A 13,783-nucleotide genomic window follows, 5' to 3' on the forward strand; every position below is an offset into this window, starting at 1 on the left:
AGACTGTGTCTGAATCTATTTATTCTGTGTTGTTTGCTGCCTACGATCCCGACTCAATCATGAGTGAACTATTTACTGCTTCCTGTGGATGTTCTGCAAAGTTTTAAGTCTAAGTGTGTGTGTGTGTGTGTGTGTGTGTGTGTGTGTGTGTGTGTGTGTGTGTGTGTGTGTGTTTGTTCTGGGATGTGTGGATCCATCTTTAAAGAGGGGACTCACATTCCTGAGTGTGTGTTTGTGTAAGTTCATTGCACAGTGTGCTTTTGTCCTGTTGTGTGTCATAGGGAAATGCGTGACCCAGCACTAGTATTAGCATGGGTGTGAGTCTGTATGTATGTCCATGTGAACACGTGTACGCAAACATGTAATGTAATGTGTGTTTTGTATCACAGACAGCACTGAAATGTACCTGAATCCAACCAAAATGCTACCTAAAATATTAATATGATGTGTTCTGGTCAGTAGAAAGTACTGTAAAACAAATGTGAGCTGGTGTCCTGAGTGTGTGTGTGTGTGTGTGTGTGTGTGTGTGTGTGTGTGTGTGTGTGTGTGTGTGTGTGTGTGTGTGTGTGTGTGTGTGATAGAGCGAGGGAGTGAATGACATGTTAGTCAGAAGGTCTCTCTGTTTGTGAGTGTGTGTGCGTGCGTGCACATGTGTGTGTGTGTGTTAGAGAGAGAGAGAGAGTCTGTGCAGCTTGTGTCAATAAACCATCTCATTCCAAACCATTGTGTCCGACTCACTTTCTTATCCGTCTGACAAGGCAACAGAAACATACACAAAAACACACAAATGGTACAAATGTAACACACACACATATATGTATTTTAAGTAAATTCTAAGCAATATTATCAACACTACATCTTACTAAATGACACGTACAACTCTTAAAGGAGGGGATTCTGAAGGATTCCAACACAGAAGAAGAAGTGACTACTGTCCATATCAACAAGAGCCATTTATAACCCGCACTGTGTATTTCACAGCGGCACTATGGAAACAAAACTCGTGCGTTGTCATGTTTCCACCGACCTCCCCGACCTTCTTACTACATCGGTAGCCAGCACCGGCTCCCGTTGGAGATCCCATCTAGATCTCATTATCTGAGGCTTAGAGGAGGCATGCTGAGACCTGTCTGAAGGCTTCACCCCTCCACCTCCACCTCCCCTCAACCTCCACCTCCACCCACCTTTCTTCATTACCTTAAAAATCCCTGTTTTTCTCTCCCCTTCATACCCTTTTACCTTTCTCACGTGTCCTTACGCAAGAGAGAGAGACAGACAGACAGATTATTTTTACTATAGAGAGTTACAGGAGCTCTCATCAAAAAAAAATCCTTGATAATAATAAAGTAAGGAAAACTATAATAAAATACACGTCTGTATCAATGTATATAATGTTAATACAAATTGTACATGTAAATGCAAGTTAACTGATATTTTAAAGAGGTTGAATGTTAAAAGTAAACAAGGACAAAATAAAACTATAAAGTGTTATATGGGCAGTTATACTGTGACTTTTAATAGTTAAAACGTAGCAAAATGACAGACGTTTAACAATTACACATTATCATCTCTCCCTGTTTCTCGCCAGGCTTCGCTACTAATTCGCTAGGCTCCGAAGGAATTCTGAAGACTGATCCGGAACATTCTTGCCCGGCTCCAGTGGGCTCAACTATTGACAATAAACAACAGTGGGAAGATTTAGTTCAGAATTCACTTTCCAAATCGTTATGAAATACATTTGTCCAACCGACAGACCTGTTGGTCAGCCATAGTCATAAAACAACCCTTCTTTATGCCAGGTGAATTGGGAGCGTGATCCAAGACCTGTGTGGAAAAAAACTGATAAGCTATAAGCTGATGCCGAGGCAGAGATCATTGCCGGTAAGTTCTAGATCTTGTCCTTCAGGATCTGCCAACACACACACACACACACGCACACATGCCAGTCACTCTTATTACCCATAATCCACCACATTTCCTGTTTAACGTCCAGACCGAGCAAACCCAGATCCTATGCAGATGCCCCCCCGCTGCCCCTCCCCTATAATTGATTTCATTCCCTTTAATCGACCTGTTGCTTCCTCCACTCACCGCGTCTGATTGGAACATTTCCGTTCCTGCAATGCAGTGATTGGCACAGAGGGAGGAAGTGAGGTTTGACATGAGTGTGAGTGACTCTGACCCTATAGTTCATTCAACTACAGTTCAGGAACAAGTCCATAAGCCCAGAGAGCAGCCATAGATTCTCTCTCTCTCTCGCTCTCGTTATGAAATATATGCCCTCGTTTAGGCACCAGAAACTCCAAAAAGTCGATGGTAAAACTAAGTAGACTAGCACTCTGGGAAAGTGTTTAGTCAATTAGTCAGTGACTTCTAAAACTAACATCTGAGACTAATGATATATAGAAATACTGAATATGTATCTTCCAGAGTCACTTTAGACAATGCAAATGAATGTTTCGCAATTGAATCATGTTTTCCTTAATGTGTTTTATTTCCTTCCTTAAAGGGGGGATATTACGCCACCAGGTGTGAATTTGATTAGCCATTACAAGCTGTTTGTCTGTTTTAGGGACATCAAGTGTCCATCTAGATGTATGCTAGATAGATCAGTCTACCAGCCTACCCAGTGGACACCTGGTGGCATAATATCCTCCCTTTAACTTGAAACTAATGCAAGCCCATGCCATTACGTGACTATGCTGCTATCTATGAAAGGCACGGTGTGACGCATTTTATTTTAAGTGTCTCTGTCTTTCAATGTTGTTTTCCCTATAAAAGGGAGCTTAATGGAGTCATTTGAAGGCAGGTCAGGTCTGCAGAAGAGTAGCACTTTATTGAATAAATAGGGCTCTTCTTGCAGGGAGACTCATAAAACCCACTAATGAAAGAACGGGATTTATTTTGTTTGGTAGATCCTTCCATTTATAACGAGAGCAATTCTTCTACAAATGGAAAACATTGACATGTGAGACTGTACAATCCTTCAAATGTGTGTGCACAAAAGCAACATACAGACACAGACAGACACACACATACACACACACAAACAGACCTCTAATGGTGGTCTAAAATGCTTTGTGTAATGACAAAGTGGAAGTCAATCACGTCATTATCTCTGACCTTTAGGAAGCCATCGTAAAACGGGAGCTCTTGAAGACGGTATTGATTGAAGGGCATTAACCTCTCTGAAGATAATGATAATAAAAAAATAAGATAATGTTTAACCTTCCTTTTAGTTTGTGTATTTATGCTAACCCTCCATTATTTTAGGGGCCAGGTGGCCCTAAAACTATGTACTTTCGGAAAAGTATTTCTCCGGAACAATGTAGAAAAACAAGTAATTTAAAACAGTGACGTTTTTTGAGAATGACTTCTCATTTTCTCCCTGCAATGCAGCTAAATAACATTTTGTGCACTCTGCTTTAACCTTTTTTTTTTTTTGAGGCGTTCATGTTCGTCAGGAAATTAAAGTGAATGTGACGATTCTGCCAGGGATGTGTTTAAGGAGATTAAAAAATAAATCAAAATCAAACAAACTATCGAATGTACCAAATGAGTCAAACAACCTCCATATACACAAGCCTGGCCCATATTTACCCAGAAACCATCCAAACAGCCTTTATAATTTCCTCTCTGGAGACGACTACAACATTTATGGCTCCTGAACATCAATTCAGACAAACAGATCGTAAAATCCTACAAATTTAAAAAACCTCCCGACATTCTATTATCCAGGACCCTGCCACCAGTCCCGGTCCAACCCTTAGTTCCGGAAGCTTCCTGGACCAAATCCAGCCGGGTTAAGGTGCAGCCTGCACCGCACCCAGCACCTGTCATAAGGTAAAGTCATAAACCCAAGGCAAAACCCCTGTAGCGTGGCAGCAAACCCAACGGCCTACTGCATACTTTGCATACTCTGAGGACGTCGCCTCAGGGCAGTGATCCTCACCTCTGCGTCAGTCTTTGATCTGGCTGTTCCGCTCAGGATTGGATTCGCTCCGGCGACAAATTCGGCGTACCTTTTGGAAGAACACGGCGTCCTCGTAGTTTTCTCCACGCACACTTAACCTTCAGGTCTCCAGATGAAGTGCCTTGTTGTCGTTTGCCGGCGCCATTGTGTGTCTCCTTTTGGCGATCGGGGGCCAACGATACAAACGCCAAGACTCCGTTCGCATGAGTTTGGTTTATGGAGGCTTTTAATGGAGGACTAAAGTTGTATAGTTTGCTTTGGATAAAAGCATCCACTAAATTGGATGCATTTAACATTTCAAATGTTTCATGTTAAATGTAAGTGACACTCGGTCATTAGCCGGGCTCTCCAGAAGAAGAGAACGACCAGGGGAAAGCGATCTGCATCAGAGGGAGCGAACAGAGAGGGTAATATTACCGTTGTTGCATCTGTGTGTCCCCGCCTGGACCCACACTCCATTTACTGTAATGGAGAGGAGGCTCTGTGTGTGTGTGTGTGTGTGTGTGTGTGTGTGTGTGTGTGTGTGTGTGTGTGTGTGTGTGTGTGTGTGTGTGTGTGTTGGCTTGAGACAATAAGGGGCTCTATGCATTTGTTCTCTTCTATCAGGGAGACTAGCAATTGATTTTTGTGTTTGTGTGTGTGTGTGTGTGCGCGCATCTCCTTGTCTGAGATGCCCCAAAATAAAACAAAATATGATATCAAAGCACAATGGGATGGCTGCACATCTGGAAATCTGTACGGTTGAAATGTAAACAGTATACTATCGTCAGAGGTCTGCGAAACAAAGGACATTAGAAACAGTCTTCCAGGAAATCGGACGGCTGAGCTCGGATTTCATCTTAAAGCTCCAGTCTTCGTCACTCTGGCTCCAAAACGTCCACCACGTATTCCATACGTTCATGCAACGGACTTAATGACGCTAAAAATGGAATTTCCTGTTTATACCCGAACTTAGACTCGGTCACGCCAATCTGAGCGCTGATGTTAGCTAACAAGCGCTACAAGTGCACTGATTTGATTTGGGGAGTGAGCCTTCCACGGTTGTAAGGGAAGATCAAATGGATTGAAATTGGAACCTTGTTTCCTCGGCGTGTAGGAAACTCGCCAGAAGAGGAAGGGAGTCTGAGTCATTCGTTTATATCCTGATTTCATTTCAGAAGGTCAAAGGTTATCAACGTAAAGCGAATGTGGGGCTATAAGGGATATAAGAGGGACGTTGATCCAGCAATCAGCAATAGCAATTAATCACCATGTGTGACACATTTAAAGGGAACGTCCGGGGGTGAGCCTGCGTCACAACACGACACAGGTTCAACGCGACACAACCCAACGCAATACGACACAATGTGCGACGACACGACATGACAAAACACGACCCAGCACACCACATCACATCACAAGAATGTCTACTGCTGAATAGTTTACATGGAACAAAAATAATTACTCTCTCTCTCTCATTGTCTTCACTCCAAAACCGTGACACCACCACCTCCTCTCTTCTTTCCTCTGCCCACGCCTTCTCATTCACCTCCTCATTATAGTAATAGATCAACGTATGACACGGATGGTGTGAGATAGAACAAGCAAAGTAAGCTGGATACGATTCTAGTGAAAAAGGGCTCTACTTGATAAAAGTTCATATGCATAAAAATAGGTTTGTGAATTTTCTTTTCTTTTATATCCAATTAGGAAGTTAGGATTGTCCAGTAGTGCAAGGAACAGCCAGACAGTGTATGTGCTTCAGTTAAGTATATGCAAATATTAAATAGTTTAATATAGTTACAGCTGTCATCTCCTCTGTGCTGCTGGCCAATCAGCCGCCAGCTCACTCCCAACAAACAAAAAAGTGTTACTTGAAAGCAAAATTTGGGCCAGACTGTTGGTAATTGGACGACTGCTATCCACAAACAAAGAGCATTCCTGAGCGACATCGCTTAACCCTAAGCCAAAGAGAGTTCTGTCATACTTAACTTGATGTTTTCGTGGGTGGGCTCAACCGTTTTCGGGCTTGTAACTAAACGTCTGCGACGCGTATAAACGCTTATTTTGAAATTCATTACTCAATCATTTGTTAAACAAATGCTGAAACTGCAACTCAAACTTTTTGGGGACATAAACTTAACGCTATGAATTTTGACACGCGCATTTTCTTTAACTTTTGTTTTGTTTTGTCAGTTTCACAACTTCAGCTATGAAACAAAAACACAATAAATAAATCCATCCGTAGACAATAGATCAGCACAACAATGCGGCCGGCGTCGTCGGTTTCTCACTGATCCCTGCATTGTGCTCACATCTTGTTGTGGACATTCTTTCGACGTCGTAAAGCTCACATGTGGCAAACATTTGGAGCGGAGGAAAACCCTGAAACTAGGCTGTCCCTCCATCTCCGGCTTGGAAGGAAACAAGGTTTTCTATATCATGTGTTTACTGCCACGTAACTATAACACCACCACTGTTTGACGGCGACATGGGAGGTCTATGGAAACGTCCGTCAGCAAACATAAACCGAATTCCTCCTTTTTTTATCGGAAATTGTGTTCCATGATAGAGGCTCTTTTATGATTGGTTTGAGCTGAGAGCAAACGGCACTAGCAATCTCGCACAGTTTGAGAGATGGGGAGGAGGTGAGAGAGGTGGAAGAGGCATAGACTGTATATATATTTGTACAGCCTGATACTGGCCGATCGAGGCAGAATACATTTGATACAAAGTGAAGTCTGGGGGGGCTAAATTGACTCTGTGTGTGTGTGTGTGTGTGTGTGTGTGTGTGTGTGTGTGTGTGTGTGTGTGTGTGTGTGTGTGTGTGTGTGTGTGTGTGGTGTTTGCTAAATGCCAACAAAGTTAGGATTAGCCCACAGTTCTGCCATCTGCAAACCCTGTTGATATGTCTCCATCTATAATTCAGTACCTAATCAGTCGGGCTACTGGTGGACAGTCTAGTTGGGTGTTGACTCCCCGGCAAAATGTTCAATATCCAGTTTTCCTGGGGTGTAATCGTATTTGAGCAAAATGCTCAACAAAATAACGTCACTTGGTAAACGCATTGGATAGAAGCACCCCCCCCCCCCCCCACTGTGCCGCTGGCCTGTCCTCACACTAGGCAATCTGAACTGGGCCTGAGTACGGTTGCCTCTTGTACATATAGGCTGCGTATCCGTGCGTGTGCGTGTTTCGGCTCATTAGCATCTGTGCCGTGGCCTGAGCACACCTCTCCGAAGTGTACTGAGGCCACGGGATTGAACTGTACTTCAGTACGGATGGCGTGCTCACACTAGCCAAACGATCTAGACTTTAGGGGGCAAACGTACTCGGGCACGGTACAGATGGCCTAGTGTGAGTGCGCCCTCAATGACTAAATACCTCTCCCACAACCTGAACCACCCTTTATAAATAAAGACGATTCCAACAAGGGCTTCCAATCAAGCAGCCTTCCGGTCACTCCCTTCATCCATCACACAGCATTATAAGAATGGGAATGCTATTGATAGGGCAACCTTTAGAGGAACATTGAACTGAATGGACAGACCCACTTCTGGCGAAACAGGGCATGACAATTAGTCATTTGACAATCAGTCATTTGACAATCAGACTTATTTGTGTCTTCTTTTTATAGGGGATTGATTCAAGGGAATGTAATTTTCCACATGTTGCAGAACACACAGCAGCCATGAATCTCTTGAGTATATCTCAGGGTGGTGAGGGGGTGGCGAGGATTAGCTTGCAAGCATTGTGAGCTACATCACTTTGAAACCAGGGACACAGACGGCATGTCACTTGAGAAATGTTTCCATTTCATGGCTCCACCGGAGACTGTCCAGTATCCCATCTCTCCTTGAGATTCCAAACTAATTATCGTCCTGATCGCTACCACATTTGCAGGTTTGTAAAGAAGGCCTCTGTTCACATGAAGCGTCCGTGTGTGTGTCCGGACATCATATGTTTGCTCCATCCTTTCTCAATGTGCCCCTAATTGGTCGGTTTCCTCTCCAGCCTTGGAAATGGTGCTTGGTGTCCTCCGACGTTATTGGTTAAGGACCTAAGGCTGTTGTGATTGGCTGTCTGACAACGAGGGCACATGAACCGGAAATTGAACGGCCCTTCATTAATAGTGTGTTTGTTAAAATTGTGTACACAACCTGCTTCATTCTGATTCATTTCATCCATTATCTAAATGGACGGCATTTGCTCAGGAGCCAGAGTGGGTTGCCCGTCAACCAGAAGGTTGCTGGTTCGATTCCTGGCTCCTCCAAGTTTTGAGTTGCTCCTGAGCAAAACACCTAAACCTAACTGCTCCAGACGACCTGGCTGCTGCCGTGCATGGCTGTCGTGCATGGCCACAGGTCTGAGACGTGCTATATCATTGCAGCCCATTAACCATTTACGTGCAAAAGACAAGCCTAGACATGGATCACTTAACACTTAACATACGGTCATGAAACGCATGCATGTTTCAAGATACGTACGTGAACGTGCACTCAATAGGTGAAATGTTGCTTTAATCACAAGTTTAGTTTCATATTTTATATATTCCTGTAAATAATCACAGAAATAGTTCTCAGTAGTGAAACCTCACTGTGGGTTACAGCAGGGTGTAGTCACTTCTGTAAATTATTTTTATTTGAAAAAAGGTGACAAGTGACAGCCCTAGCTGTGGGAACAGTGAGCCAAGATAGCTTAAGCTTTTTGGCTTGTGTCGTAAGCTGGAACCCCTGTCTGAGCTTGTCTGGGTCGCTGCACAGATCAGCAGCGTCCTGACAGGCAGTGGCCCTGTTTCTTCAGTAGGCTTCCGCTGCCCGTAAGACCGTTCATGTAGCACACGATAAATAGGGTAAACAGTGGCACACTTTGATGGTTGTGTGTGTGTGTGTGTGTGTGTGTGTGTGTGTGTGTGTGTGTGTGTGTGTGTGTGTGTGTGTGTGTGTGTGTGTGTGTGTGACAAGCATTGAAATGTCATCATATCTGTGATGACACACACACACACACACTTTGTCAGGCCAACATGCATATACACACCTTGCCTGTAAAAGATAGCCAGGAAGAAAGAAGAATTAAAGGATGACTGACAAATAGGGAAAGAATGACAACAAGAGACAGACAGCCAGTCAGATAGACAGACAAACAGATGTAAAGAAAAGGAGAAAAGGAACAACTAATTTGCATAAGGTATGTTATGCAACATTTGTGCAGTGTAATGTCTAAATACGACTATAGCCCCATGTTATATATTTTGCAGAGCTGGGTATAATCCCAATTGTTTCCGACAATGTACGGACCAAGAGAAATCCAGCAGAAATTACATATTATACCTTTAAGGAAGTTATATTTAAAATGGAAGTAACTGAACGTATCTTGTTGCAATGTTTTTTACTACCAATCAATCAAACAATTAATCAGACCATTAAGCGATAACATAACCGCCCATACACACTCCAGCTGTCAGCACACACACTCTCCAGTACCCGCTACTGAACCCTTTTAAAGTAACCAACATAACAACTCACAGTTCGGTTTTTCCATTTCTTGCTCAACGATTCCAGGGTGTGAAAAGAGTCCCCAGTTTATACAACTCCCCTGCTGGGAGTGTGTAGATAATGATACATGGCCTTGTGCGGCCCTGTTGCCATGCAGGACATCTCTCTGAGTGTGTGTGTGGTGATGGCTGGTTTAACCTCTGCACACTGATTACTCATTGCACAGCAGCTGTGCAGCCTCCCCCAGCCCCAGAGTTCAATCAGTGTGACTGGGGTCAGCCGAGGCCGCTTAAAAACCAGTCATCAGCCACACACACTCTAGCTGTGTTCGAAATCCTTCCCTATTCCCTCACTCACTATTACCTATATAGTGAACTACATGGGTACGTAAGGGAACGTACAAAGGAGAATTCGGACACTACGCGGAACATTTCCAAACGTCATTTGCGTCAGTAAACGCGCCCGCGTTGCATTGCGGTACACGGGAGTGTACCGCGTGTAGGGAACGTCGTATGTTCACTCAAATTGTGGTCATTTTACTGTCCACTATATAGCGGACGGAATGAACCACTGAGAATTCGAACAGCACTCCAAAATGGCGAAACGATGTTCAAACACAGCTACTCTCTCTCACAAAAAAAAAACCCTCTTTCAGTATCAACAAACGGATTTGTTCGCGCGTGAGATGCGACATCAGCACTCACACCACCGCGAGTGCAGGTCACAGGAGTGCAGGTGTTTTGCGGCGCGCTAATTAGCCACGCGTCAACACCATGGTGGTGGCTGGGTCAACACTTTAGCCGTCGGTTTAGCCACCGGTCGTGACAAAACCCGGAACATCTTGTTTGTCCTTTTTTATCACGCTTCAAATGAAGCCGATGACTCGTCCGTCCGTACAGCCGCCTTATGCCGCCGACCGCCGAGAGAAAATGGCCGCTCGGCCCCACGCCGACCCCAGATTTATATAGAATGGAAATGTGTTGAGTGAAAAGTCGTGAATGAACAGACCGAAGATGTCTATCCGTCTGTCAAATGGGGTGGTAGTTTCTCCCCGACAGTAATGGGTGGTTTACGCAAAATTCACAGCATGGCTTCAGTGATTGACTATTATTCTCCATTGGTGCCAATATCTGGACTCCACATTGAGATTGAGATTGCTTCTGTATGAACATGATAGCACGCCTATTGACTAATACTGTGTGTTGAAGTGGCCTTCCTGTTTGTGTGTATGCCTAAGTGTGTGTGTGTGTGTGTGTGTGTGTGTGTGTGTGTGTTGAAACCTATTGGCAACTTGTCCTTCTTGAGAATATTTCGACATGCAGGAAGCTCTCAAATCTGAGTAGAAAGCACAATGCGCACGCACGCACGCACGCACGCACACACACACACACATAGATACACACACACTGAAAGACAGGGATATACACAATATACAACCACACACAAGCACAACACACACACACGCACACGCACACATACAAACACACGGATGGTTGAAGGTGTATAGGAGAGCATATCTGATCCAAGCCAAGTATTTTCTTTAGCAACCAGCGTGAGTGAACTTGCCACGGCGGACTTTCTCTTACAAGCAAGCTGACATCCGCTAAAAGTAACGGAACACATTTTTTATGGCACTTTTTAAGGAGCTATATATATATATATATATATATATCTTCATGTGGGTATTCAGCAAATCAGCATCTGTTTCCTTCCATCACCGCTAAAGCTGTGTGTGTGTGTGTGTGTGTGTGTGTGTGTGTGTGTGTGTGGGTGCATGCGCCTGTCTGTCTGTCTGTGTGTGTGTGTGTGTGTGCGTGTGTCTATGTGTATGTGTGTGTGTGTGTGTGTGTGCATGTGTCTATGTGTGTCTGTGTGTCAGTCTAGCATGCGGCTGAAATTCACACATATCCAGAAGGAATTCTGCATGGCATGGTCATCCACAGGATGTTTCCCATGTTGCGTCATCGCTTGATACAGGACGAAACCAGACAGTGAATCCGTCTGGGATCATGAGATCATTTTGTCATAAACACAGCAAGCACCGTGATCACGTGAACATATTAAACACAATAAACATGCACACACATGTGCACCGGCAGTAAGAATCCCACTTTTCGTCCCGTCTTTCTCCTTCTATCCTTCCTCTCCCCCTAATTAGCTTAGCTTTTTTTGCTTTTTTGCTAGCATTGATCATCACTTGAGGTCACTTGTGAGTGTTTGCAGTTGTTTTGTTTTGTTTTGTGCTCATAAAGAAACGAATGTCTGAGAAATGCCGTAAGCCCTTCATTGGTCATAAATTAAGAGCTAATAAAGCTAATGAAGTCCATGAGCTGGCCGCTTCGTTCGGCTTTTCAACTGTAGTCCAAGACCGAGACAGATCGGGGTTTGAACTTCTTAGGAAGCTCCGCTCATAAGTGAGGGATAATGTATAGAACGCCGGTCATTATCGGGAAAATAAGCCCCGACAGGGCGAACAGGACACCGACGCGAAGTTTGTTAGCACTAAGGTTAACGGTTAAACTGTGAGAAGAACCGGAAAACACATTTTGAACACACCGTCACTGTCCATCGGACCATCAGACAGCCAGCTCTGTTGGTCTTTGAGGGGCCCCTTTGTACAAGTGGGAGCATGGGGGCCCCATATAGCAGCCGTCTTGCTTCACAGGTTTAAAGAACGCTGGTTTGGTTTCAACCTGACTCACAGGGGGGGGGGGAAAGCAGTGAAAAAAACAAAGACCTTATCTGTTGAGTCAAGGATATACACAAGAAACTATAAAGATTGGTCTGTGGCTGTGTGTGTGGGTGTGTGGGTGTGTGGGTGTGTGTGTGGGTGTGTGGGTGCGTGGGTGTGTGTGTGTGTGTGTGTGTGTGTAGTGATAGCATGGGAGCGTAACCTCAGGTAGGGCCTGTTTCAGCGAATTAGATTAGATATGGCTCCAGCATGTGTATGTGCGTGTGTGTGCGTGTGTGTGCTGTTCAAAGTGAGGGCAGCGAGGAGTCATCCCAAAGCGAGGCGAAACGCGATGTGTTCAGACCTGCGGCGCCACGAAGAAGCGGGGACATGAGGTCCAAGCGCCGCCATTTTGTTCTTCCTTTGGCGCGGGACTACGGGTGAAGCGGCTCTAGAAGAGGACAAGGGGCCGTTCATCTCTCCTTATTTGTTTGTTTTATAGAACAGTTTGATGATACAAATGAAATACGTAAAAGATAAATCAATTGTAATGATATTTTGTGCAGTGATACATTTATACAAAACAAATTATTTTTAGTCACGCTATTTCCAAGTCGAGACCTGTTCGAATCAGAACCCACATCCGCTTTGTTTATCTAGTATTCGGCTGGTTGGGTGAGCCGTGCCTAGGAAACCAACCGAGACAGATTTGAGTGGCGATAGTATGAACCCGAATGAGTGGACAAGTTTGCCCCCGAAATGTGCCTTTCAATCGACGAAAAGGCTCGGTGTGAGCTCCAACTGAAAACGATTTGAACAGCTAGAAGCTCATCGTGTCAGGAAGTTCCAGTTGCACGGGAAGTGATGTCATCAGCACACTTGTAAACCCATCTATTTGACGCTGTGCAATACCATAGGGATCGGAACGTGTGTTTATATGAATAACGCAGAGAGGACGATTCAGATTATTGATTTTACCTCCCTCTCTGTGTTCGAAGATCCAGGAGAGGTTTTATTTTTTTAATCTGTCGCTTTTGGCGTTGTTTAACAAAATATATGATTCATGGTTTTCACATTTTACCTCGAGGAATGGAGGAACTAACGATGAAAGGAAAACGAAGGATGATACATCTGCTGTTTGGAGTTTAGTGAAGTCCCTGGATGACCTGTTGGACTGATTTCCATCCAAGGCTGGGAACCAACATCCAAGATAGAAATCGTATCCATATCAGCAGAGAAAATAAATAGGACGCACGAAAACAAACTAAGCGATGAACAGATTTATTTGCCGCACATTTTTCCCAAACTATTCTTCAAGTCTGTACGTAATAAATAATAAAATCAAATAAATAAAAATGTTAATCAATTGTAGGTGTTTATTTGGAAAGCTTTATAGCGCACGTTTTAATGCTAAATTTTTATGGTTGTATAATATTTTCTAATACGATGATGTGCAAATGCGTAAAAAAATCATTGATCCAAATTCTATCAGCAGACATTTCTTACACAAAATTCCGACATTCATCCCAGAAGAAATCAATCAGAAATTATATCAGGAATGTCCTCAATCCTTTTAACGAATTCCACAATATGCTTTCTCAATTCGTCACTGAATAATGACATTATATAACATGTTTAAATCACTATCTGTACGGTTTGGATCAA

This window comes from Micromesistius poutassou (assembly GCF_964030765.1).
Source record: "Micromesistius poutassou genome assembly, chromosome: 24".
NCBI lineage: Eukaryota > Metazoa > Chordata > Actinopteri > Gadiformes > Gadidae > Micromesistius > Micromesistius poutassou.